This window comes from Cheilinus undulatus, linkage group 12 (genome assembly GCF_018320785.1).
Source record: "Cheilinus undulatus linkage group 12, ASM1832078v1, whole genome shotgun sequence".
NCBI classification, from domain to species: domain Eukaryota; kingdom Metazoa; phylum Chordata; class Actinopteri; order Labriformes; family Labridae; genus Cheilinus; species Cheilinus undulatus.
The window spans coordinates 19,925,809-19,952,996 of record NC_054876.1 but is presented as its reverse complement, the minus strand read 5'-3'; the positions used below and the strand labels follow the sequence as shown (position 1 = coordinate 19,952,996).

Here is a 27,188-nt window from a genome sequence, read left to right as displayed (position 1 = left end):
ACAGGCTTCAAAGTACCCCTCTGTTCATAGTGCTGCTCTTTCTCACACTCTGACTCTAAATCCGTGTGTACATTTATATTCCGGTCCACCGCTCTGTGTCATGCTTACCTTTAATCCCTGTGAAGCAGGTGAAGGTGATCACTTGGGAATCACACATCTTTACGTGATGGAATCAAAAAGTTAGGCAAACACTCATGGGCTTGTTTGACTTACTCATCAAAATTGACAATGAGCTATGTTTTCATCGTGTGTCTCTTTGAGGCCTGTGATTGGCCAGGTGACACGGAGAGCCACAGGAGGTGCTGTGAGTAGATGAATCACTTAGATTTGATTTGAATGGTCTCTTTAAGTATGTTTATGGGGTGACCTACTCCACCTCTTTGATCTTTTTCTGCTGCCTTCACTTGAGCTTAGGGTAGAGGAAAGGGAAAGAGAGGAAAAAAAAAGGGTGTGTTTGTGTATGTGAGGGGGGCTTTCAAGGGAAGGTCCTTCAGGGTGCAGTGGGAGTGCTAAAATGGGAGGGCAGAGGCAGGAGGGGGGGTTGGCAGGGTGGGAAATCACAGCCTTAGGGTGCTCTGCAGATTATTCCTGCTTCTCTTTCATCTGAACCTTTGGGGGGCATCTTCTTCAGATTAACTACTCCATCACTTATTAAGCACTCTGAAACAAAAACTGGAGATGGAGGGCAATGAGGGAAAATAGGAGGCAGGAGGAGGTTTCATTAGCATGTAGCTTGTGCCTGTTATGTGTTGTTGGGCGTGGTTGGGATGAGAATAGAGGGGTTTGCCTGTGCATCCTCTCAGAGACAGTGAAAGGGAAGAAAAGTAAAACATCAGGATGTAAATATATTGAGCTATTTTTAGCCACTAACAAGTAAATGAAATCAGAACTTAAGAGTGTAATGAGTACGTTTGGATGCAGCTAAGGACCAAGGGAGAGCTGGAAAGACAAACTGAGCATGTGGACACAAAGCACAAAAAGAGAAAGAGAGGCAGAATGATGCAAGCGCTCATGCTGGGGCAGTAAGACTGCAGGCTCTGCATGATAAACCTCCACTTAAAAACAATGAGGTCACACTCTGTATACATGCTGTTTTTCTACATTTTTTCCACTGTGGTAAATGTCCTTCCACTAGATTTCTTATTAGAGGCTTATCATGCCAGTATTTAAACTTTTAAACTTACAAATAGAAATCTATCTAAGATCAACCTGTACTAGAACAAAAACAGGAATCATGGCAGGCCCTTTGTTGGATAATTTTTTTGTTTTAATTGCACAAAAATTTAAGATGAACTCCTGCAGACTGTCTACTGCAAAAAATATTTATGTTTGAGTACTAAAATGGCATCAATCGCTTTATTCAGGCTGTTTATAGGAATGTGCATAGAGTTGTGGATATTTTTCCTCTCCTATAAGAATCTGTCTTATGAAATATACAGTGCTTAACAAATTTATTAGACCTCCCTAACCATAACCAAAGTAAGGTTTATGCAACAGCTGCCTTAAATATACAGCACTGGTAATTACCAAAATAATTTTTTATCTTTCTGCAATGGTTGATACACCAATATGTAGAAGCTCTTTAACTCAAATGATGATTTTAATGCTAAAATATAATTATTATTGTTATCCATGAATTTTCAAATGTACTGATTTACAAAAAAAAACCCTAAAAAATAGTAAAGCACATTATCATTTCTTGATTAATATGTCAAATTGTAGTTATTTACTTGCATTCCTGAACAGAAAAATTAGTTTTAGTGGTTGAATGTTATGCTTGATTCATTTCTGACCTCTCAGAGAAGCCCAGTGAGCCAGCTCAAATTTGGGTGTATTCAGTTTGAAATCCCTCATTCCTGTTCAAAATGGTAAAACGTCGAAGCTCACTGAAAATGAAAGAGTCCGCATTAAAGCACTTCATAATGCTGGATGGTCTTTGAGACAAATATGACGGGTGGTCTAATAAATTTGTTAAGCACTGTATATAGTTTTTAAGTTAGGGTTCTTTTTAACTTTTTAACATTGTATTGTTTTAAAATATTTGGTATCAAAAAAGTAGAGTGGTGCAGAAATTTCTCATCCATTTATGCTTTTCCCATTCAGGGTCACAGAGGGCTGAAGCCTCTCCCTGCTGTCATTAAGTAAGAGGCAGAGTACATCCTGGATCAGTCACCAGTCTGTCATAAGGCTGACCTAGACTATGTTAATACTGCAGGTAAAAGTGACCCAAATCTTATTTTTCTTGCTCATTTGTGACTCATATCTGATTTTTTCTGACAGTGTAAACAACAAAATTCTTACTGAATCTCATCTTTTCATATCATATACAGGCCACTTTCATATGTAGTACTTAATCAGATACATATCTGATCTTTTGGAATTCATCTGTGGTCAGGAGTCAGTCACACTCAGTGAAAACTGTACAATGTCAGTGACCTTAAACACTGTTTGCGTGGATGCAAAAGGCCAAAATGCACAGAAAAACCTACATTTTCAAACAAACAAACAAACAAACAAACAAACAAACAAACAAACAAAACACTGACTAGGCAAATATTCAAACCCCACACAGATAGGCCATTTCCAATGGGAATTTGAACCAGGGACCTTCTTGCTGTGAAGAAACAGTGCTGACCACTGCATCAAAATGCAGCTCTGTAGTAATTTTTGACAGCCTAATTAGTAATAACTGTTAATTATTGTGCTTAATGCTCCACCTGCATTCATTCTAATTTCTGGGCTTCTTATTCTTCATAATGATTTGGTTATCACTGTAGTCATTTACAAAAGAAAATACCAGAGCTGACAGCTAAATGTGAATGCATCATGTCTTGGAACAGAGTGTATTTATTCTCTAAACAACAGAAACCTTTCTGACAAACAGAAAAAACATTACTTCCTCAAGGGAGGAAGTCAAAGCTAAACAGCACTGTGAACTTTCTTTAATTACAACTGATCCATCCATCCCTGGCAAACATTATATCGCAAAATCTGCACCAAGAAAAAAAAATTTGGTTTGCTTTAAATAAACACCCATGACTCAGAATCAAGTCAAAGCTGCACAAGGCAAATTTGCATATTTCAAACCCCAAGAGTTGATGCAAAATAACTTTTTAGGAATTTTTGAGAGCATAGAATTCATTTCTGATAAACAAACCACACATCAAAAGATCGCTAAGATTCTGGGTCTGCTTTCTGCAAGCAGCAAAAAAGTGAAGATGTCGTGAAAATTATTTTTTTCCTCTGTAAGTTCAGCCATCATGTATGTCTTGGGTTTTTCTTGATAGAGCATTTCATAGCTGTACTCTGCCTTAGATTAGTTAACTGTATACAGTTGTAATCATAGGTCGCATCAGCTGATCTGTGATGAGGTGATCATGACAATGTTTCCTGAATCTCATTCCAGTTGGGATGTAGTAGACTGGTTTAGGGTATTATTTTCCTTTTAGGTACAAACCATCTTCTCCTTTAGTGGGATTTAGACCTTTTACACTAAAGTCGTAGTGTTCGTGTTGTGCCCTCTGTTTGACCGAGACTGTGTTACATCTGAGCAGAGTGACCCAGTTCCAGTGAGGGAGAGAGAGCAGCCTCACAGGACCACCACGCTGCTGACCCGTTTAAATAATTCAGTGATGAGTGTAAACCAAAGGCTGACTAGACGCAGCCACCTGGAAGATTCCATGTAGGAGGGAGACTGGGTGACAGAGTAGAAGACGAGGCGATGGCACAACACAAAATGATATAAGAAAGTATTACGCAATTTAAGGCTACAGCTAAAAGGACTGACATCAAACAATTTCGGGTGTTTAAATGATGGAAATCGGGAAGATAAGGGTGTTAAACACTCATGTGACTAATCCAGATTGCCAGCAGCCTTTTAAATTAGAAGGTCCCTAAAGTAAAATGAACGAAAAGATTAAGAGCAGGCAAAATTCAATGCTAAACAGGCAGGCTAGCTTGCACTGCCTTGGCTCTATGACCAAATAAAAGACCTCAGTGAAATCTGAGCACTGCCAACACAAAAGTCGAACACTAACTTTATGAGTTACATAGACTATTTTAGTTCTCAGTGGTATGGGATGTATTTAACATCCAGGCAACACCCCATAGAGGGTATTTGGGAAAGGCAGAACCGTTCAAAGAAATATCAGAGGGTGATCGGTCGAACAATCTGTCTGTCACATTCATGATGGGCCAATCAGAGCAACAAAACAAAAGACCAGGTAAGTATGAGCGGCTGCCGGGGAGTAAGCTACGTAACATGAGCTTTTCAAGCAGCTGTTATCATCAGTCACTATCAGTGGAGCCAGTGAATCAAACTCCTGCCAAAGTTGGTCAGGACGTGAGCAAAATATCTTTTTTCACCTTTCAGTGTAGGTCTTTTCTCTTCTTTAAAAAAAGCCATGTCCATTTCTGAGTAAATTACCTCCATGGTTGCATCTGTGCTGATGTCTTCACTGGTCACCAGTGATTACAAGCTTGCATAGCTAAATCCCACTGTTGCTATTGCCTTGTTCTCTTTAAATGACCCTGATTAGTCCAGTCTAAGCTAATTGTGAACAAGCATTAAGTTTGAAGCTTTGCATGATGATAGACATGGAACCCAGCCAATCCATGTGCTTTGCAAGGTTAGTCAAACACAGAGTGCTTGGGAAGGTGCAGATAGGCTCAAAAGGCTGTCAAAATTTTCTATCCTTTTTAAGCATAAAAACACTAGAATTAAAAAATGAGACATTCTGTTATTTTAATGATTAAAAATATAAAAGTACTATGCTTAAAAAAACATTACATCTATTTCATAAGACAACTGTGTAGGAGAGGAATGTGTCCATCACAATTTGCAGGCAGACTCTTGCAAACTGTCTAAATTACATAAAAACATTGATAATGTTTCAGAACCAACACTGTTGGCAAGGTTTTCTGTAACAAAAACAATGTTACCAGTGTCTTTATGTAATGAAGACAGTGTGCCAGAGTGTGCCTACAGTTTTTGGTAATAAAAAACAAGACATTATCCAATGCTGAATGCCTAGGTCCTCTATTTTAATGTAACGGTATCGAAACAGTACCAATGTTGTTAAACTTTTACCAGTATCATATCAAAGTTCAGAATTCTTACACAGTTACAAACTTTGTTGATTAGTATGTAGTACATAAATGATAATGGCATCAATATTAACATTTTACTCTGCACCAGAATAGCTGTATTTGTCTTCATTACAAAAGTGTGTGGTCACACCTGTTACTTACCAAATTCAGGTGTTTCAATCAGACCTGTCGCCACAGGTGTATAAAATCAAGCACCTAGCCATGCAGTCTCCGTTTAAAAACATTTGTGACACAAAATGGGTTGCTCTGTAGGGCTGAGTTACTTCAGGATGGTACTATGATGGATGCAACCTTTACAAAAAGACAGCTGTGAAATTTCATCACTGCTGGATACTCCACAGTCAACTGTAGGTGATATTAGAAAGTGGAAGCATTTAGGAACAACAGCAACTCTGCCATGAGGTGGAAGACCATGTAAAATCACAGCGTAGGGTCAACGCCAGCTTAGACACAATGTGCGTAAAAGTCGCCAGTGCTCTGCTGATTCAGTAGCTGAAGACTTTCGAACTTCCACTGGCATTAAGGTAGGTACAAAAACTGTGCAGCAGGAGCTTCATGGAATGAAGGGGCTGTTTTTCAGGGTTTGGGCTAAGCCCCTTATCTCCAGTGAGATCCTGTTAATGGATTCACAACAGCAGCCTCCCCAGCCGACCCCCCTCACTTATAACAAGAAATAAAAATCAGTGTGGGGTCAGCACCTCGTTAGCAGTTGAAGAAGCCATCAACCTGGAGGTGGAAAATCAATTATTCAATCAATGAAGAATCAACCAGCTTCATCCTGTAAGAAGCAGCCCCATGATTGTACTGTTGTGATGACTGGTGTGAGTGTAACAGCGTTAGCAGGACAGCAGAGAGAACCACCTCAGGCTAACTGTGATGTAACTCACAATACTCTGTCACTAAGTCTCCTTTTTACGCTCTTCTGCCTCCATCCTTGAGCTTTTTCCTTCCAATTCACAGACAAAGAAGACAGATTAGAGACTAAAAAAGGGTTTTTCTCACTTATAATCGATACCAAAAAGCCCAGGAGTGCAATTCGTACAGCTCAACCATGATAGCTTCTTTCTAACTAGAGCTGACCTGCTTCCTTCACCATGCTGAGTGAAACATCGTTAGGATAAACTGAAGAGAGAGAGTTGGAGATACAAGTGTGAAGACATGCAATCAACCCAAACAAGCCCTCTACAGCTCCAGGAGCACACTCACATACAGTACACATGCCTCTCACAGCTATTATACAACCCACATTACATAATTCAAACAGTTTGTGACTAAGTGGAACTCTTTCGAGGTGCCCCTCAACACCCACACGGCTCTTTGAAAGCAGAGCCAGGAGAGGGAACAGGTACACGCTGGAGCTGGCACTCCCACTCCCACTAGCTCAACAATTTCTATGATTCTGCCAGGGACGTTTAAAAAAGAAAAAGTCTGCAGATGAATTCAGCCATCAAGCTGGTTATGCAACAGGCTGGTTGAAGCGAAGCGATGCATAGAGAGCAGTCGTTGGAGAAAAGCTGCAGAGGACGTGTTGTTTTCAAGGCTGCTTAAATTACTGTGCTTCAGCAGGGGGCTCTGATTTATTCAAAAATTTTTTTTGAGTGCTTATATCACTGTTTTTAGAGGACACATATTGACAGCCTGTCTCAGTAGATGCTTTTGTTACCATAGAGCTTAAGTTAAATCCTTTGAACTTTGCAAAAAGAAATGAGTCAGCCAGAGCATACAATGCCACTTTACTGTGATGTCATGTCTTCAAGTATTTCAGGTGCCTAGAATCTGTGCAACCTGAGCTTAACGCCAACTCAGAATTAAGACTGAGAATAATACTACTGAAACAGTGCAGACTAAAAAATCACACATATCAAGAAGTATCAATATTTTTCATCAGATCTTGCCTCATAGACACATTTCTTATAACAGTTTGTGTCCATTTACAGTTTTTTTTGCACTTTCAGTAATCACTACTTCAATTTCAGCCTGTGTCTCACTGAAGCCTATTGGTACTATGTTATTGAAGTTAGCTGAGTTTCATAAGGCATTTTAAATTGCTCTAAGACAGGCTAAAAGCCAATAGGCTGTCAACACCCCTAATTCTGCACAACCTAGGGGTGTTTACAGCCTATTGGTTAGGTAACGCCTGATGTACAGAGAAGAGGCTAAAGTCTGACCTGCAGTTCCTCCCCCCATCATCGCTCACTCAATTTCCCCCTTTTTTCTACGCTACTAAGTGTTCCATTCAACTAAAGTCAAGCCCAAAAAAACAATTCTTGAAAAAGGATCTATAAATGCATAACTTTGAGTAATTCCAGGAGTTAAACTCTTGCCTATGTGACAATTAAAAAAAGATTTTTGCAAAAACTGCAGCCCCTGCGGTTGCACGGGTGAATTCAGTTTTCAATGAGTTGGAAAAAGAAGAGCTCAGCATTACTTTATAGTTTAGTTTTCTAAAGAAATTAGCATTTCTTAATTTCAGGATAAAGGCACAAGATCCAGCTGGAATGCTTTGATCCCTGATGAGTTTCATGTGGCATCTGTCTGCTCTGCAGCACCACAAAGTGGAATTTCGTAAAGCTGGCAATGAGCTCATCTTTTACACAGCTGACAAGTTCAAAACATTCTCATAAGGAGTCAAGAGGGACCTTAGAAACATTTCCTTCACATGAAAACAATTACATCATCATTAACCTCATTTGTGGTGGTAACAGGGGCCGAATGTGAGGTCCCAGATCAGGAATTTGAGAAGCCAATTAAAAGAGTTTTGTTATTTTGGTTGGAAAAGAAATATAACCATTATTGTTAGATGTTTACATCATTTTTACTTACTAAAGAGAAGGTATTGTGTATCTGCCAAGTGAGGAATTTATTATATCATGAGTGGAGATTAACACCAGGCAGCTGTCAGTTAGTCTGATGCTGAAATCATTAATACTATGTCTTTACTTAAGAGTGGGTGGTGTGGGTGATATTTTGTGATAAAAAAAGAAAACAAATAAGATAATGGCTTTGTACACAGGAAGGTAATAGTTCATGTGGTCTGCACAGTCTGACCAGGAAATGGGACGTTTCCCTCCTTTGCCGTTGGACAGGAAGTCATAGTGGGATCAAACGGCTGGCACTGTTCACCATCCTGCCATAAGAATATCATAATGTCATAGGAAATCACACACATAACAATGACTCAGACATAAATAAAGTTACTGGCACTTTTTCACTGGAGGTTTGCAGTGCATTGACTCTACTACACTAGAAGTGATTCACCAAAAGTCAGAGGTGCTGTCATGGTGGTTGGCTCTTTCTTGTTTATTTTCATTAAACATGGAGAAACCTTGTGCTGTTCTGATAACTGGAGTGGAAGGAATATGGAAAGGTCACCAGGACTTGCTGAAGAGAGGGAAAGCATACACAAAAGACGCAATTTTAAGCCATGCCCTGAAACTACTGATCCCAACACCTGAGAAAAGAAGGTATAACAGCCAAAATGTCTAACATAATTAGCTATAAAAGGCTTTTTAAACTGATGTAACTGACTTTTAAAATCACTAGAGTCAGCAAGAAAAACAGCAAGAAAAAATACTGTTCTAACTCCCTAAAGCTTTCAAAATGTTAATTTTTCTGCTATCATTCAATCACTGGATGATGCTGCTGGTGACCTTTAACCTACTGTACTGCCATATATATATATATATATATATATATATATATATATATAAATGGATGCCTTGAACTATATCTGATTCGGCACCACTCTACAGCTCATGCTTACATTAGGTCTAAATGTCAGAGTCTAGAAAAAGCAGCCAGCTAAAAGCACTATTTTAGGAAGCTTGTGCTCACTTTAAATCTCCTTACTAGAAAACTGTATTTTCTTTAGCAAGTTTTCATGTCTACTCATTTCTCTCTCTGTCTAGCAGCTAAATTCAAAATGTTAGTTTGTTTGCAGCCGGAGGCTTTCTCTCCTGACTCATCCATGAACACAGTTGGATCACAACAGGAGAGGAGCAGATGCCTCTGCTCTGTGCCCATGCACAAACTGCATAGAGAAACCCAAAAATACCATCTGCACTACCTGAAGCCCCTATTTAAGAGGCGGCTACTGTTTCGTGTGTGGAGAAAACACACACTTAACTCTAGGTGTTGTAATTATGAAGAGGAATTAACCACATTTTGTTCATCAAAATGTCTCATTAGAAATTGTAAACTATTTTTTTGTTACTTGCAGCTAGCTGGAGAATTGTTTAACTTCACCTGTGTCAGAGCCACTGGGAACAAGCAGAGCGTATGAAGACTGATCTGACGGCTTAGTGAGGCATACTCACGCTCGCAGACACGCAGATGTATAGGTGCCTCAACAAAGACTGTAGGGCTCAAGGACAAGAAGCACCCAAGGAATGAGTAAACAAACAGAAAGCTTTTGGCAGTCAGTAGTAGAAGTTCATCTTTCATAAATTACTTGAATTTTCAACAAGAATTCAAAAAATAATAAATGTGAAAATGGAAAAATACAAAAAAGGCAATATTAAAACCAGTGTGATGTCAAACATGCTTTTGTGGTTAAAGTCTGTCATACTGTGCTGAAACATCATATGATCTTCTCTGTTACTGGTGATGCATAATTATGGCATTTGATTTTGGAAGTTTTACAAACCTTTGATTGATTTTGAAGGGCAGAAAATTAGTAATAAGGGCTGTCATGATACCAGAAAGTTTAACTTTGTTAAAGTGAAAACAACATCATTACCTGTTTCAATACCCTAACAACAAAAACAGTGGTCTGAGGCACCTAATACTGATGTTGTCCATTTTCTTTCCTGTGAACAACTGCATAGAGTCATATTTCCAGAGCATGTATACATACACACATGACTGTGAAGAACTTTTATGAATGTTTGGGCCAGATATTGAGGCTAGAGTAAGCTGCAGAGGGGACGAGCAAGTCGCCTTAGGGCACCATTGTGTGGGGAGGTGGATTGACACAACCCCGGTCATGCTCTGGATGTCCTAAGGGCATGAGAAAATAATCTATTGAAAACATAACTAAGTCCACAGTCTTAAGGCAGAGTATCCCTGTGGCCAGTAAGCATGGCCTAGGGTACTGTCCAGCAGACCCGGCAGCATGGGCCCCCGCCCACGGAGTCAGTTGTGCCCGCCCTGGGACTTGAAGCTGTCCATATTTGGGTTTTGTTTTTTTCATTGGAGTAGCCATCTTCTATTATTCCTATCTCAATTTGTCGATCCTACAATTCAACCAATCCAACCAACGAACGAAGGCAACTTGCTAGCCAATTACAAGTAGAGGAGGGCGGGTCAAACCGAGTCATACATTTATGGCGTTCAACCTTCTCTAGTGTGCAGTGAACTGAACATGGATACCCGGAATTATTTCCGAAAAAATACAAAAGTACAGAGGACAAGTGACGACGCGGACGGGAGCATGCAGGAAGCAGCGCCATACAGCTTCACTTCTATTGGAAACATAAGCACCGAAGTCAACAGCCACGCTGGAGTAAACATTCATGTTAGGAGGGTTAGCTACGGCAGCTAGGGAGCACAAGGAGCAGCACCAAGCAGCGTAACCCATCCGCATGGAAGAAACGTGAGTGACAATGTCAACAACAACACCACCGAGGTTCACGGTAACATTACAGCTGCAAGGAACAGCAACAGTCCATTGCAGCCTAGTGACCCTGGCACAGAAAAACCCCAAAGACCATTCATGCATAGCTTTCCTCCACGCCTTTCTCTGGGAAAAAAGCCTGTGCTGGCCTATTGCTGTTCCTCGCAGCTGTAATATTACTTTGAACCTTGGTGTTGTTGTTGTTGTTGACGTTGTCACTCACGTTTCTTTCATGCGGATGAGTTACGCTGCTTGGCGCTGCTCCTTGTGCTCCCTAGCTGCTGTAGCTACCTCTCCCAGCATGAATGTTTACTCCAGTGTTCAGTGTGACATCAGTGCTTATGTTTCTAATGGAAGTGAAGCTGAATGTTCTCTGCGTGATGCAGCCCCCGTTGCTGTTCTTCTTGATATAAATGCTTGACTTTTGAGTTGAATAAATCGACACATAGCACTACACTGTTTTTTAAATTTTTTTAGATTTTGGGATGAACTGCTTATTTTTAGTGAAAGAAAAATGATTCTCAGCACTGTAGAAGTGGCCACAATGCCACTGTTCAGCCTGAAGCAAATAAAATTTAGGTTGAAAAGGTGCGCCGCCCCCCCCCCCAAAAAAAATGTAATACCCTCCCCCCCAATTAGTTTCTGCAGCCGGGTCTGCTGTCCAGGCAGCCCCTAGTCGTACTGTGGATGGCTCAGGGACCTAAAAACTGCCAGTGGGCTCCAAGCATATTTCAAAGTGGGAAAAGGCCGGAACAAAAGAGATGTCATCAAGCTTGACCTTGGCTGCTGAGCAATACATTCCCCTTCTGCAGCACCGGGATGTGGCACATCGAGCCCTGTGATGAATTCTTAGTGCTGCACATGCCTAAAACTTATACACATGACTGTTTATATTCCTAACTGTTTGCAAGTGTCATCACTTCGCGTGTCAACTTTTTCCAATGTATTTAAGCACTTTGGACAGTGAGTGCAGTAGTTTTCTTTCAATATTTGATGGATTAATTCTTTCCTATGTATCAATCACGTGAAACAAATTCATCACTTTTCTTGATTCTCATTAAACTCACAATGAATGCATCTTTTAAAAATATGTTTGATTAAAAATGATCAAAGTATGACTATCTCTGCTATACAACCAGAGAGATTCACAAGGATGCCTGTAGAGATAACTGAGTGAAACTCTAGACATTAAATCAGACGTATTTGGAAGTGTGGTTAACATGGAGATCATCCTGCAACCCAAGCACATCTGTGCTTTACCAAGAAAATTAAATATTATAAGCTTTACTGCTTATTGGCTGATCCCAGCCTTCTGTTTGCCAGATATGCTTATATTGTGTTTATTCAGGATGCTATACACACTTTGAATTAAAGCTACAGCACATGAATTAAGCAAGAACATAGTAAATAAATGCCATATTTTCTCGGTGTAGACACCAACCACGATGTCTTGTCCAACTTATCTCAAGTTCCAAGAAGAAACCAAACCTCACAGAGGCCCCACAGTGGATCAACCATCCTGAATAATGAGGTGCAGAACCACAGTGGGCAAACTCTTGCTCAATGTCAGACCCCAGCTATGGCCATGTGGAAAGCATCGACGTTCCTGTACAACCAACACGTCTAAACAAAACAGCCAAGGAGAACATTTTAACAAAGAGACATTTGAGTAAATGCTGAAGCTTCATAACTGTCCAAAACAATCGCCAGCTTCCCCCTCAGGGTGGTGCAGGGCTCAGAACACCAGTGGTCCAGAGCAAATGTCAGCTACAGATGGATAACCATCACATCTTACTGCTGAAGGAACAGCTCTAGTCCCCTGACAGGCCACTTTAAAGCCAGAACAGGCTCTCCATGCTGAGACACAGTGTGTTGCTGAGGCCAATTTACTTTAATATGGTTGGAAAGGCTGCCAACAACAACAAGAGGAAAGAGGAGAAGGAGAAAGTATTCTGGTCTCTCTGTGTTTGAGGATAAAATAGACACAGTCACAGCATCTGGTGGTCACAGACTCAGCTCCAGCAGTGATGTGAAATCTGATTAAGAAAGAAAAGGAGGAGTTACACAGAGGGATGCCTCTCTTACCAGTGGAGGAAAGACAAGCCATCAGGAGATGGAGAGGTTGCTGCTTTAAAGGAGTAGTTTGACATTTATTGGAAATACACAAATTGGGGTAGACCTAGATCAGTGGTAGTGTCAGATACAAACAGAATCTGACAAATAAAACTGACCTCTGTTATTTTAAAACTGAATTTTATAACAAAAAATGAACTCCTCATACCCACAAAGAATACAACAAATTTCAAAGTGTTTTAAATGTTAATTGTGCTTGTTTACATCCAGACAGTAGAGTGGGGAGAGCAGGTCAAGAGCTGCAGCCAGTCTACATCTACAGCCCCAGCTAGTGCTAGACTGGCTGTATAACAGCTGGCATAGCATCTCGCCAGCATGGAGGACCAGTATATAAAAATGTTAGTCATGTGTTTAACTGTCTGGTGATGGAAAAAGTTTTATTTGACCAATCATCCATCATAAGCGTCTAACCTTAGCCAATTTTGGACTTCTTAAGAAATGTCACTGGAAGGTCTCACACCACTATAAATTCACAATGAATTATTTCATCTTCTAATATCAGCAGCAGAAATAAAGGCCACATCTCCATGCAGAAGACACTCCTCCATCGACCACACAGGGATTTAAGACCCTTGGCTGAGGTGAACCCTTGACAATCCATGAGCTGATCCTTGCCATGCCCTGGCAGGCAGAGCAGAGCATGAAATGAGCTTTGCCCCTTGGAGAGTCAGACTGGGACCATGATGAGAGGGATGAGGTGAATCTCTTCCCCCAATGTCATCTGTTGTCTATAAATCCACAGCTTGAGAGCAGCCAGGGAATGTGCGAATGTGAAGTTCAAATGTGATTTAGTAGAAAAGATGATTGTACTAGACCAATGAAAAAAAGACTGGATTATGTTTGGAATGTCCTAGAATACAAGAAGGCAGTTGGTAGAGCGAGACCACCAAGGATAGTTCTAACAAGAGGAAATAAAATGTGTTTTGTCACTATTTGCTGCTCTGTAAACAGATGTTCCCCTGTGACAAATTGGGAAAATAAAAGATTGTTTTAAACACAGCAGGAGAACAAAGACAGTGAGCGGATTGGGCGTTAAATAAAATCTTCTTGTCATTATTAATGACCACTTCTTACTTCTCTCTGTAATCCTTTCTCTGACTGCCAAGCCTCTGTGTAAGTCTAAGGCTGTGAAGCTTTCAAGCAGCTGAAAATAGAGGAAGTGGGAATTTTTTTTTTACAACTGAGTGGTCCTGATTGGCAAAACTCAAGCTCTGGTTAGAGTTTTTTTGGCTTTCATCACCTTTCAGTGTTTAATCTGAGTGAAGGAATAGGAGGCCTTTGTGTTCATTTACAACGCTATCAGCTGACCCCTCCCACCCCCGTCAGACTGTTTCCAATTATTTTGGAACCCTGACTCCTCCATGAGACAAAGAAACGGTATAAAATTTGTTGAGAGATTCACGGTGTCCCTCTGGAGAGCATTTCATTTCTGCGGCTGTGATGAGCCCCTTTGTTCTCGCTTTAACTCTCAGCATCACATAATTGGCCACCATCTGGGGCTCTGCTTCCTTTTCTCCTCCTCCTCCATCTCCTTCTTTTCTTCCATGTGGCTCTGCAGCAGAAAGAACCCTCCATATGTGCTGCATATGCATGTTCATGTTAGGAAATCATACATCTGTTGTCAATCCCTTACACTTCCTTGAAACATTATGTAACGTTTTAATGAGGACCAATTACAGAGGCAGCTTGCCCTCAACAACTCAGGTCTATTAGAGCAGTGTGTTTTTATTTTTTTCACCTTACTATCCCACTATCTCTTTCTCTAACTTTTGTTCCAACAGAAAATACAAGGAGATTGTTGCAAAGAAATCCTATGGCCTTTAAATTACCTCTTTATTACCAGACTTTATTCTTTCATGAGGTCCTCAGACATCCAAAGACAATAGCAGAGTATTGCTCTTCCTCCAGGGTTCAGAGTTTGACCTTTATCCTCAGCTGAATCAAAACGATGTCCACGACTTCAGTCCAACAGCTTAGGTTTTGAGCACTTCTGGCTTTCATTATTCATAAAAGATTTGATTCAGAATTTAGTGAGGTTTTATTCATAGTGCTGAAAGCATTAGGCTCTGAGGTCTGCCAGGGCTACTTTGTCAGCTGGTCTGCTTGAATGAAAAATCTTCACCACCGTACTAGACAGACTTTGTAAAGACATTCATGGTCCTATCCATTTCATAGACTAATTCCCTTGTGTGGCCATTTGGATAACAGTCTAGAAAGAAAAACTTTGAGTGTAAGTACAATGAAGCTTTCTACACATACATGTTTAAGACTGCTTGCACTCAAGTGGCCACCTACAGTGTCGAAAATTAATGCAGAGGTGCAAGAAACTGCAGTTCCTAGAGTGTTCACTTCGGGCTCAAAAAGACAAGAATCCCCATTAGAGTATATATTACAAACCATTCAATCAAACCTCCTCTATATAGCACTTTTCAGATCAATTTATGTCTGCATACTGTTTTTGTTTGTCTGTCACCTTTTCTCTTTTCTTGACACCAAAAGGCTTTGGCACTTCAGATTTAAAAGCCACTGGAGCCTCTACAATCTTAAAGACCCTGTCACTCGGTTCTCTCTCCCAACATTTTCACACAGCTCAAGCTAGCGAGTGGAGCGCTAAGGATGATGGGTACGCAAGGGCCGATGGTAACTGTAGTTCCCACTACCCTTCACTCTGGTGAGCGTAAAAACCTTTTAGCTATATTTGAGAGGTTTTTCGAAATTCAGGTGTTTCCATTACTAGTTTTTTATAGCACTATTTGGATTTCACAGCTATTGAGATGCTTCCGTCACCGTGATACCACAAAATGAACATTATCTCTACTTGGTGGTAATTTCCAGTTTAGTATTAATTAGTTTGTATATATTGTTTAGTATATTGTGCAATTGTTTGTGTTTATGGCTTCCAGCCTTTAAATAGGGTCTTGGCTTTTTTAATTGAGTCTTATTTCACTACTGTAGTTGTCCTCCTGAGTATGTTCTGTGTGCTCCTGCAGCAAAAACTAATTTCCTCTTAACGGACATTCAGGAAATCTAAATCTGAATGTAAGCACTATCTACTGTATTACTAATGGTTTCTGACTTGTGTATTTACTAGGGGTGTGAAGATTACAGACGCTGAGCCAGAGCATGGCAGAACAGGCTACAAAAAGCAGCAGAGCCTCAAATAACTGTTCTATTACATTAAAACCGGTCCCAAGACTGGTTCGTGCCGAATTTTTACCGATCCAGGGCTCCGTAGACCAATGCACCGACACTGACGTCAAGATTGGTTAACCGATCCATATCCGATTATCTTTATGCCACTAGTATTTACCTGGCTGGTTTGTTCTTGAGTGTTAGAGACCTCTGTGGATAAATCTGCACACACGGCAGGCACTTGGCACACCATGTGAGTGATGATTAATGGGTAAATCCTTACCTTAAAACAAGATCAGTGTCTTTACACAAGCAAGCAGAGGCTCATCTTGCAAACATAGGTGTCAAGGGAATAGTGTAGAAAAGTGTTGAGGAAGAAATTAAACACGGGACTGCTTTAGTCATTGTTTAATAGGTTTGTTTGCTTTGTATAGGAGGGGTGTCTGCAGATAATTCTGTAACTGCAAAAACCTCTTCATCAGATGAATTTGGAGACTGTTTTTGTGAATTTAACAAGCTGCATGTTGTTTCTTCTGCACTGCTGTGTAATAAATGGTACAAGATGTGAACAAGTCTTATATTTGATAAAAATGCCAGTACACACAGAGTTGTCTTGACCAATCCTTCAAATATTTAGCTTTCAGGGGAAGTACTTCTTATGAAATGACATAGCAATACATTTCTCTCCACTGCCCTTTCTTCTCCACAAAGAACATCTGATTTCAAGTAAAACCCAATAAAGGCATCCTCCTGGATGACAAATGTTAATCAGATGTATCTGTTCGTCTTCACATGCACACAAACTCGTTTTGGCAGGCTAGGGCTTTTCCTATCCTTCCTACAATAGGAAAAAAAGTGGTTATCTACAAATTGCAATATCTAAGAACGCTCAGAGGAGTGCGTGTAGTTATTTAGGGCATGCATATCCCAAGTGACGGGGAGTGGATGTTTTAAGTGGGAACAAAGGCTGCCTGAGTGCGGGGCTGTGACAGAGGAGCTTCTTTGTTGGAAGATGACAGGGAAAAACTTAAAATCCATCAAAGTGCTGCTATCAGCCTCACTGATCAAGCATCGTCTGATGAGGAAGTTGCCTTAATTGGGACTCATCAATAAAAAAAAGAACCATATGCTCCAACGCAGACAGGCTATGAGGGATGAGCTTCATTAAAAACATGGTGGGAAAAAATGTATGGAACATTAAAAAGAAAATAAGTTCAGAGGGGAAGAGAAATGAGCAATTCTGTGATCTTTGTTGGTGAATTAATGTGCAGACTCCACCATCCATAACCCCCAACCAGACATGCCCACCTCTGCAGACAAAGGAGACAAAAGCTAATAAACACCAGGTAATGTGGCAGGCTCAAGTTATTTATATCATTTACAATGCATTAGCCAATCACCCATTTCTGTGTGAGTATGAGCCTGCTTTGTCCCTGAGGGGGTGCACACGCAGAGCAGTGAGTCCCATCTGTTAGTGTTGCTGACAGCTGTGTGTATGTGTGTGTGTATGTGTATGCCTGCAGGGGGTACGTAGGGTGGAAACATGACAGATCACAGCCCTAAATGACAGGGGCCAGAAACAAAATAGATGACACCAACCATTAGACACTAATTCATATTAATGCCAACACACTGAAGCATGCACACACGTTAACACACACGCTCATTAAAATCACTGAGCTCTGTATTAAAAACAAATACTACACCAAATACCAGCACGCTGAATGCCCCCGAGGCCTGACATTTTTTAACAGAAATTACACTGAAAAAAATAACCGCTTGGGAGTCTTAGGCACAGTTTCCATGAGAACCAAAAGAAAGGAAAAACAAATTCAGCCTTTCTCAAAGTGAACTTAGTTCTAGAGTTTTAAGAAAAGCCCTGATCATGTTTTTGCTGCTACATCTATGGGGGAAATCAGCTGATATGGATCATATCTTTTGTTTCCATATGGCAGCTGGTTTAAAGGTTGTGAGTACTTAGTGCTGTAATGTATCGGGACCTCCTACAGTTGGCAGCATAACCTGATAAAAGGAGCATAAATGTCATCCTTATAGCCTTAAAGAGCAATTTAGCAAGTATCCTACAGTAAGGACAACTTAATTATACAATGTCATAACACAATTACTAAAAGACGAAAAGACATTAAGCCTATTTAATAGGCTAAACAATGCAAATAATTAGGGATGCATGATATTGGATTTGTGCCAGGTCTGGAAACGAACCTGACCAATCAGCATTATTAGAGGAGAATAGGGTGGTAGCTACAGTTGAGGTTTAGTTTTAGTGGAAGCTGATAGCAATGGCTGTTGCTAGTATAGTGACAAGCCTGGATGTAGCTCTTGTATAGCGGCAGTTTCATCAGAACTGGACCACATTTATTATTTTCAAATCAAGAGCAAAGAATCCCGACCTGCTTAGGGAGAAGATCAATAGTTATAGCATCTGCATCTATTCCTCTCGTTTTATCCATGGCGCTTCTGCACATGCATGGGCAACTGTACCATGCAGAAGCCCACCTTTTCCTCTGTCCTAGGGACCAAGAAAATGTACTGTACCTGAGCATGGTATGATGCACTCACAGGACAAACAAACTAGACCAAGAGGCTAAAATGTGCTTGGCCACCATATGGACTGCAGAGTGTGAATGAACCCTCAGTATAATTTGAATACATTAAGATGACATTGTATTTACCTTTCCCCTAATAGCCTTTTTTCCTTCCTTGAACATATCAGATGTTGACTAAGTTAGCTTTTAATCAGTCAATTTCAAAACAGATTTCAACTAATGGGACTTATTACAAAGTTTACCAAGGCTAAACTGAATGCAGGGTAGTGACTAAACTGAGAGAGTTGAGTTGCTGCATTTAAGTTTGGTTTGATTCACAATGCTATGAATTTAATACTTATTGGCTGACAATTCAAGTACGGAATTATCCTACATTGCACACACAGGACTGCTTTTAGCGTCATACACCAGAGTATTAACCATAAGTGATCAGTTCTGGTGACTGGTAGCTAGAAGCGTGAATCCCAATCAAAGGATGATGTATTTTCAATGAAAATCAGCCAATAATGACCACTTTCCGATCAACTGGAACACCGCTAAAACATTTTTTTCACAAAATATAGGATAATAGGGAGAAAAGGAAAAAATGTTTGTCAATCACCAATTCCTCTATTTGCTCACAAACTAGTTAGTAATTTGTCCTGTAATTTGACTAAGTGCAGTCATCAGGCTTTATTTCTTTTAATGACAGCCTGATGTTGCATCATGTGTGATTCAAACATTGAGAGATTAGATCAGAGCTTGAGGCTCACACTTTCTGCATGGGCTGAGTGCCACTGGTACACAAGCTTCACCACCAATCCTCCAGATGGCCAGCAGGCTATTAGCCCAAACAACGTCACTTTCACCAACAAACCCTTCACGTAGCATGTAAATGTCAAACTTTTCATCTAATGTATCATGTAGAGGGAAAGTGCTTGGGCTCTTAAGTGGGAATGAGAGTGCAGATAGATGCTCACCCTCAAACTTTACAACCCCTCTGCAGCTATACTTTTACAGTAACGTTGGCTAATGCGTGCACCTGTGTTCAGCTCTGCGGATTCAAAGGGGGGCTAAGAGCTGTAAGAGCTGCCAGGAACAAACAGTTTCATCACTCCCCCATTTTTTTGCTTGCAATGCCCAACTTCTTTCACTCCATCATCTCCGGGAAGCCATTAAAAACGATCAAGTTACTGTTAGTTGAAGCCTGCTAACGGTGCTGCAACAGTGTTGACATGCATTTACCTCAAACCAATAAAAACAACCCCAAGCATCACACAGAGAAAGGATGATGGGTGGGTAAGAAACGGCTGAGAGGTCGAGGTAGTGTTCCTTTGCTGGGGATAGTACAGGACATGCTACATGACTCATTAGGCATAATAGTAGCATCACATTGGACTGCAGCAGTGACATACACACAGTACACTGCATGGAACATTCAGTCCCTACACAATGTGACATTTAGTGAAATATCATGTGGAGTTGGTTGCATTCTCAGTGTATTTAAAAACTCTAAATAAAGCACAAACAAGCAATATGCAACATTCAAAGCTCAAAGCCAGGGATATTTGAAGCCCATAAGCTCTGACACAAACTCTAAACAATCGTGCTCCCAAAGGATCCATTCATTCTTTGACTACCTATGATAAAGTGAATACCAGGGTCTTAAATGCACAACTACAATTCCTCAAATTTAGAGGCTACAAACAAATGTATGATAGTATGCTGTGTATATCATCTTTCTTTATCTTTGTGTATCTTCTGTTTATTTGTGAAAAAGGAATTTAAGTAAACTAAACTTAACATAACGTAACATAGTGAAACTGAATTTAACTATACTAGACTAGGTTAAGTTTTGTGTGTTTTAAGTCCATGATGATTCTGAGAAGCAGGCTGTAAACCCTGTAGCTCCGTACACTCCCCAGCATCTATGCAAAAGCTAAGTTAAATCAATTATAAACACATTATTTCTGACAAGTTCTTCACAATAGTAGCCTGTAGCTGTTATTTTGCTCAAGTGCTTTAATCGTGTACGGCCACAGCAGGAAATGTGGTGTTGTAAGTAGCAGCTTGACACCTTAGCAGGAGAGAAATGAAACTTCAAACTACAGGTACAGTTGCAAAGAAGTGAACACAGAGAGACGTTTAAAAAGGTTCTTCTGTGATCTTACGCCCAGACATGACTTAACTATGCTATTCTAAATTTGTTTGAGGGGGAGAAGTGGGGTTGAAACACCAAGATATGCATTTAAATGTGTCATCTCTTAGTTATGAAATATTGAAAAAAAGACACAAAAAACAAGCCATTATAAAATGTATTGGTTATCTTATGATATAACTTGTGCATTTCAGTAATGTTGCTATTGCATCTTAATTACTTTATGGTGTAAGTATCATATCTCTGTAACTCTAAATTGCTGCTAATGCATCTTGGTTACTTTATGATGAAGCTCTTATTTATCCTATACTGTAACTTATATCATGTAGTGTTCATTTATGATCCTCCCACTGTTAGAAAATGTTAGTATTTTACATTTTGTGATGTATAGTATATATTTAAAAGACTTTTTATTGTTTTTACGCCATTATGAGTATGATTTGTCTTGTTTACTATAATGTGCAACAATCATGCAGCCCTCAAGTAAAAGGGATTTACATTGCTACACTGTCTTCTACAGTGCAGCAGCTCATTGAGACAGACTTCAGGACAGAAGGTGCTGGTGGGTGTATTAAAGACCACAAACTCTTCCTCTGATAAGATGAGAAATAAAAGCCCCAGGAGGTGAGCCCATGGGAGGCTTGGCAGGGGCGTACCAGGAGCCAGGGTTAGAAGATGAAAGCACTGCTGACGCTCTGTGATATGATGTGTTCCTGCTTCACAAAGCACTGGGGCTGTTAACCTAAACAGTTACATAACTGGTCCTTTGAAGACGAGGATCGCAGGCTACGGATGACATATAAGGGTCACTGAGGAAACTTTACATCCGACAGAACAGGAGACAGTTTGCACTTTTCAATGGTAACCAGTTCAGGACTTTTGGATCCGTATATAGCTTGACTTAACCAAATCACTCCCAGAGGAAGCATCAAACTGACATGAAATGATACCAGAAATCAAACAGATCTAAGCCAGAAGCATTTTAAATTGAAAAACGTCCATCTTAATAGATCCTTCAAAGCCTGTAGTGTCAACATCTGACAGCAAAAACAGTCAATGTCTCTAATGTTAATTGAGGTCATACCGTGCTACAAACAGTTGTAAACCAGGGGACAATAAGTGGTTAAAGAGCAAAAAGCCAAACACTAGAGGCGGTACTTTTCTTTAGCTGGCAACTTTAGGACCTGATACTGATCTCTTTTCCAAATCGCCTGCTCTGATAGATTTAGGAATCCATTTGTGTTGACAGTTTGAAAGACAGGGGAAATGTAACCTCGAGATTGTTGCCATTTAACGGGGGATTAGCAGCATGACCTTAGAGATCATAGGTTATATGCTCAGGGGGAGTCAGTTTGGTGAAGGGCTGCAAATAAACAGTAATATTTTCCTAGTGGACAAGCAACTCAATCACGAGCGTGCTACCGCTGCCTTTATCTTCTCCTTCTTCTTTACTGTGTTTGTATACTCTTCTCTGTGTGCGCCTATGTGTGCATGTGTCGACTGAAGCACAACACAAACAATACAGCTCTTACACGAGACGTTATACACTTTCAGAGAGCACTATCAGGTTAAAATCTCTGGCAAAAATCCCAACATCTTCCGATGTCAGAGCCGATGGACTTTCTCATCAGTTACAAAGTGAAGTAACAGCAGTGGTTGAAAAAAGAAAACTTCCAGCCTGATATGCCCATTTACGGTCAGTCAGTATTCCACAAGCTTGTTAAATAAATCAGAGGGTCTCCTGAGAGCAAAGCAAAACATTGAAGGCTCCTTCTAAACTCAGCCTCAGCAGGAAAACAAACAGCTCGGGTCCAAGTGAAAGTCTCTTTAGGTATGCACTGTGGACCGTGGAGCGGGCTGAAGTCCTTCAGGCTAACACTTTGGAAACAATGTTTAATACTTCCTATGTTGACAAGTCCATATGAAAAGAGGTATGTTGAATGTGATGAAGTATTTGTTTCTCCATGTCCCTGACCTAGAGCCCTGTACATTGGCATGCTGTAGAGTGACACTGATAAACAATTTTGTGGCTGATATAGAGCTTGGATGGTAATATTGCACACGAATTAACTTGTATATACTTTCATATAATTAACTTCATTACAATATACAAGTATTCATTTATAGAATAGATAAACATAGAAAAGGCTTTAATAGATGATTTTTTTTTCTTTTTACATTTTTTCAAAGTATGAGTCACTTTGTTTACTCTACAGATGTTACTGATTTTTCTGTTTCCAATGTCAGTGCCTTTGACATCATTGATATTTCTACATGATTCATAGCTGAGAGCAGGTAATGACGATTTTCTGTATTGATTCCTGAGCTTTTTTTTTTTTTTTTCCAAAAATATTGATTTACTGTTTTGTACCTTAAATATCAGAACACTGAAAAATGACTGACACTACACTACACTTCTACAGGGACATAGTCAAGTATCTCTTTTTATAAGACACGCTAAAACTATGAAGTTAAAATGCAAATGATCAACTTTACAGGACCCCTACATGTTAAGACATGCTAACTTCATTTGATTAACATTAGTGTATTTTATACATATGCCCAACAACAAGACAAACTATATTTCTACATTTTAAGAATTTTTATAAAACAAATTCTCATGTAGGCTGCCATCTTGGTTCAGTGCACTCATTACATAATGCCAAATGGTTACATTGTTTTTCTTTACACACCTTTTCCCATGGAGTGTCATCCTTAAAGCCCTCTTTATTTTGAACCTGAGGGTGGTTTAAGAATTTGCTGTAATGTGTGTATCAGGAGAGGACCACTGCAAACATTTGATGTCATTACACAAGGACCATTGAACAATAATGGCTGACAAACTATGAATTTATTTTTGAAAATATGTCATTCTTTGCAAGACATACAAAAGACTCTAATGTTGATCTACTTAGGGCAATATGTCTTCATAAGCAGGGAAATTCACAGCCTAATTGTTGCAGCTCTAAACACAATCCTGACCATCCCATCTTTAGTACAGACACAAATCCACACACAAAACTCTCCCCTCCCTCAGAGCTGGGGACAGAACATGCCATTCTGTCTCCCATTGCTATCCTGCTCTCTTTTTCTCTCCTCTCACAGTGAGTCAGAAAACATGTGGTATATTTATTTGTTTACTTTTTGTTGCCGTTGTTGGCTGGAAGTGGATGTTCCCAGCAGCAGCATATTTATCTCTCTGACTGGCAGCGGCACCAGAGAGGGTGGGCTTTACTGTCATATATATACAACAAAAAACCACTGACGGACCACTTATGTGAACGAGATGGTCCCATTAAACAAAGAAAAGACAATGGAAAAGTATTAAAAACAGAGACTGACTCAATTTTTGAAACAATATTACATTTGCAATCAAATATGCAGCCTTTTTAATGTGTATTTTTAGCTTCTGCTCTTGTTCATTGTCAAGCAGATAGCGGTGTGTGCCTCTGCAATCGCCCCATGGGACAGACAAAGTGATGTAAATTCAATTGTTGCTCTGAAAACTAATAGTGCCATGCCATATGTGTAAGCTCAATTTGGCTCCTCTCTACTGGTTTTCTGGTACCACCTTTTTGACACTTGGGCATCCACTACAGCTTATACTTCAATATATAGGTTTAGACATTGAGGCAACAGTGTACCTGGTTCTGCAGTGTGTATACAGAACATCTGGCGTCAATTTTTATGCTAGGGAAAGGATAGTGGATGACAGGGATGAGAGCGTGGGGAATGAAATGCAGTAAAAGGGCCACAGTTCAGACCCAAACCTGTGCCTGCCAGCATTGATGGGGCACGACTCAACCACTAGGACATCTGTGCCCCATCCGACATCAATTTTAGGGTATATTATCAGTCTGGTATCGGCAAATATTAGCTTAAAAAGGAAAATATAGGTTTCGGAAGTTAACAAATTCCTGCCAATATCTACATCTAATATTTTGCCTGTGTATTTCAGCATATAGCCTCTGTAAATGTTGTCCATATATACTGATAAATTAGTGGAGTTTTAGGCTGAACCAACAGACCTATGTCAGTTGAGGTCTTTTTCTTCATTTATACTCATTCCTTAAACTTGAAGTGTTTTTAAGGACTAAAGTTTGTTTCCTTTGTCATCCTCAAACCTTAAAATATGTCCAAAAGGACTGAAATTTCTTGTAAAAGCATATTTAAATACCACTAAAATTAATCTGTAAATATCACCTCATCAGTTAACGGTAAAATCCAGTATCGTGCATCCCTAATCAGATTTAATACCTTTTATGACCTTTACCCTCTAAATATATTTGGAGACCCCATTTCATTATGGTATACAAATAAAGCTTTCTTCGAGATGCTAGCAGTGCTAAGTTAACAGACTCTGGGCTAGTATCACACAACACTGGTTTTTATTCGCTGTAAAATGTTAACAAGTATGGCTCCAGCCTCAGCTCCAACATACTCTCCTCCAACCACGTCTCAGAAAACTTGGATTTACCCATTACTGACATGCATACATCACTCCATCACACAGTTCACTTGCTAGTTAGACATAGCAGAGCTTTAAGGATGCACTGATGGGCCAGAATTTACACACCAAGTGTAAAAACAAAAGCAGATAAACCAGCCTATAAGCTCTATTGACATACATGAAAATTGAAAACAGCAAAAAAATTTAAGACCGTATGGTGTTGGGGTCAAGACTTTTTAATACTTTACTAAAGCTTTAATTTTTACTAAAATGACTTATCAACTTTTAACTTTCAAAGACCCTGTAGATAGCTTATTTTGTCACAGCGTGGAGACATGTTTTATCCCAAAGACAGTTGAAGATGTGAGACAAAATGCTCTTTCGGGGTACAGGTGGCCTAGTGGTTTGAGGCGCGCCCCATGTACACAGACGGCCCGGGTTCGAATCTAGCCTGAGTCCCTTTACCGCATGTCTCTCCCCTGCTCTCGCCCCTGTTTCCGTCTCTATCCACTGTCCTCCTCTATCAAATAAAGGCACAAAAATGCCCAAAAAATAAATTTAAAAAATGCTCTTGAAAAGTTGATGAGAGTTTGGGAAGATATACGGGAACATGAAGCATGTTGGACATCTCACTCGATTGGTTGGCAGTGTCCTTCCGTCAAATCTTAGTATCAGCTGATACAAAAAAGAACCAGGTATTTTCCCTCACTGATACATGTAGACTATAGTTAAGCCAGAGCCACATGAGTGAGAGGCTCTACCTTTTCAAAAGAGAGCTAAAGCAACTGACTAAATATTGAACAGTGGATAAAATATTTTTCCCTTCAAAATGTTCTCTTTTCATGGAGACATAAAGACACCTGTTCACTCAAACATACATTTATATGCACAGTTATTATTTTTTAATCCTCTCATAGGTCGGTCAGTCTTTTATCAGGTGCCGCCTCCTGACCCAATTAACTCAATCTCACTCACACAAGGCAAGTTTTTAATTATTTTCCACCACACTGCGCTAAGAAACATCTACTTTATGGAGATAAAGGAACTCTATTGACAGCTCCTAGCTAATCTTTGTGTCAGTTAATTAATTCAGAAACATCCAAGGTTGTTAAAGTTTAAATACACATTAAAATGCATGTGGATGAGATGCAGCTAAACATGAGAAATATGTCTCTATGGAGCACACGTTTGCTCTTCAGATCAATCAAAGGCATCACACTTAGGCCGTAAACCATCAAACTGATCGAGGAAAGCATAGAAAGTGTTGCTGACAGACAGGAAATGCAACATCAAATATGTCGGGGATGTTTTTGTTTCCATTCAAAGACTCCCTGAAAGATATAGAGCAGGAATTTAGGTTTGAGGCAAAACAACAAACCCACTCGAGAAGAACAGAAGATTTATGAGCTTTTCAAAACACATCCGTTGCTTTTAAAATGCAGCAAGTGATTCATGTATTCATGTCTGCCACTCTCTCTCTACGTAAGAGAGGAGATTTGTACTCCCAGTGCTATTTGTCTTTGATGTGACTTCTGAGTGTGATTCTATGAGCAACAGCAACAAACATGATAAAAAAAAAAAAATTCCAATCATATGAGAGTAAAGTTTGAAGAGCTGAAAAGTTTCAGAAACAGGTGCAAAAATAACCTGCGACAAGTGCACCTCTGGCACTGACACAGGCATCACTTGAAGGGAAACATGAGGACATTCACTGATAAGAGGGATTAAAACTCTCAGAGCTGAAGTGGATTCACAAGGACCAACTCATTTATGAGGAAACTGCTGCAGCAAAATTCCGCTGAATTTCAGAGAAGATGACAGGAGTCAAACCATACTCAACCAAACAGATTCTCTTGAGAACTTGTAGGAAAATAGAAATATGATTCCTGAGTAGGCTGCTCTGCAGAATCTAAACAATGATGCAAGAGCTTCGCCTTGATACAAACAAACCACAAATTCCACTGTGTAGGCAGGATCAAGTTAACTAGACTGAGAGGGATTTTTATAGCAGCGTTTCTCACAACATGACAGGGGAAATCCCCCCTA

General features: G+C 39.9%; 1 protein-coding gene across 4 annotated transcripts in view; it reads right to left on the bottom strand.

Annotated features, from left to right (window-relative positions):
• The window catches only part of abr (ABR activator of RhoGEF and GTPase), a 237,685-nt gene that overhangs the window by 38,970 nt on the left and 171,527 nt on the right, over window positions 1-27,188 (bottom strand). The gene's annotated exons all lie outside the window — the stretch shown is intronic.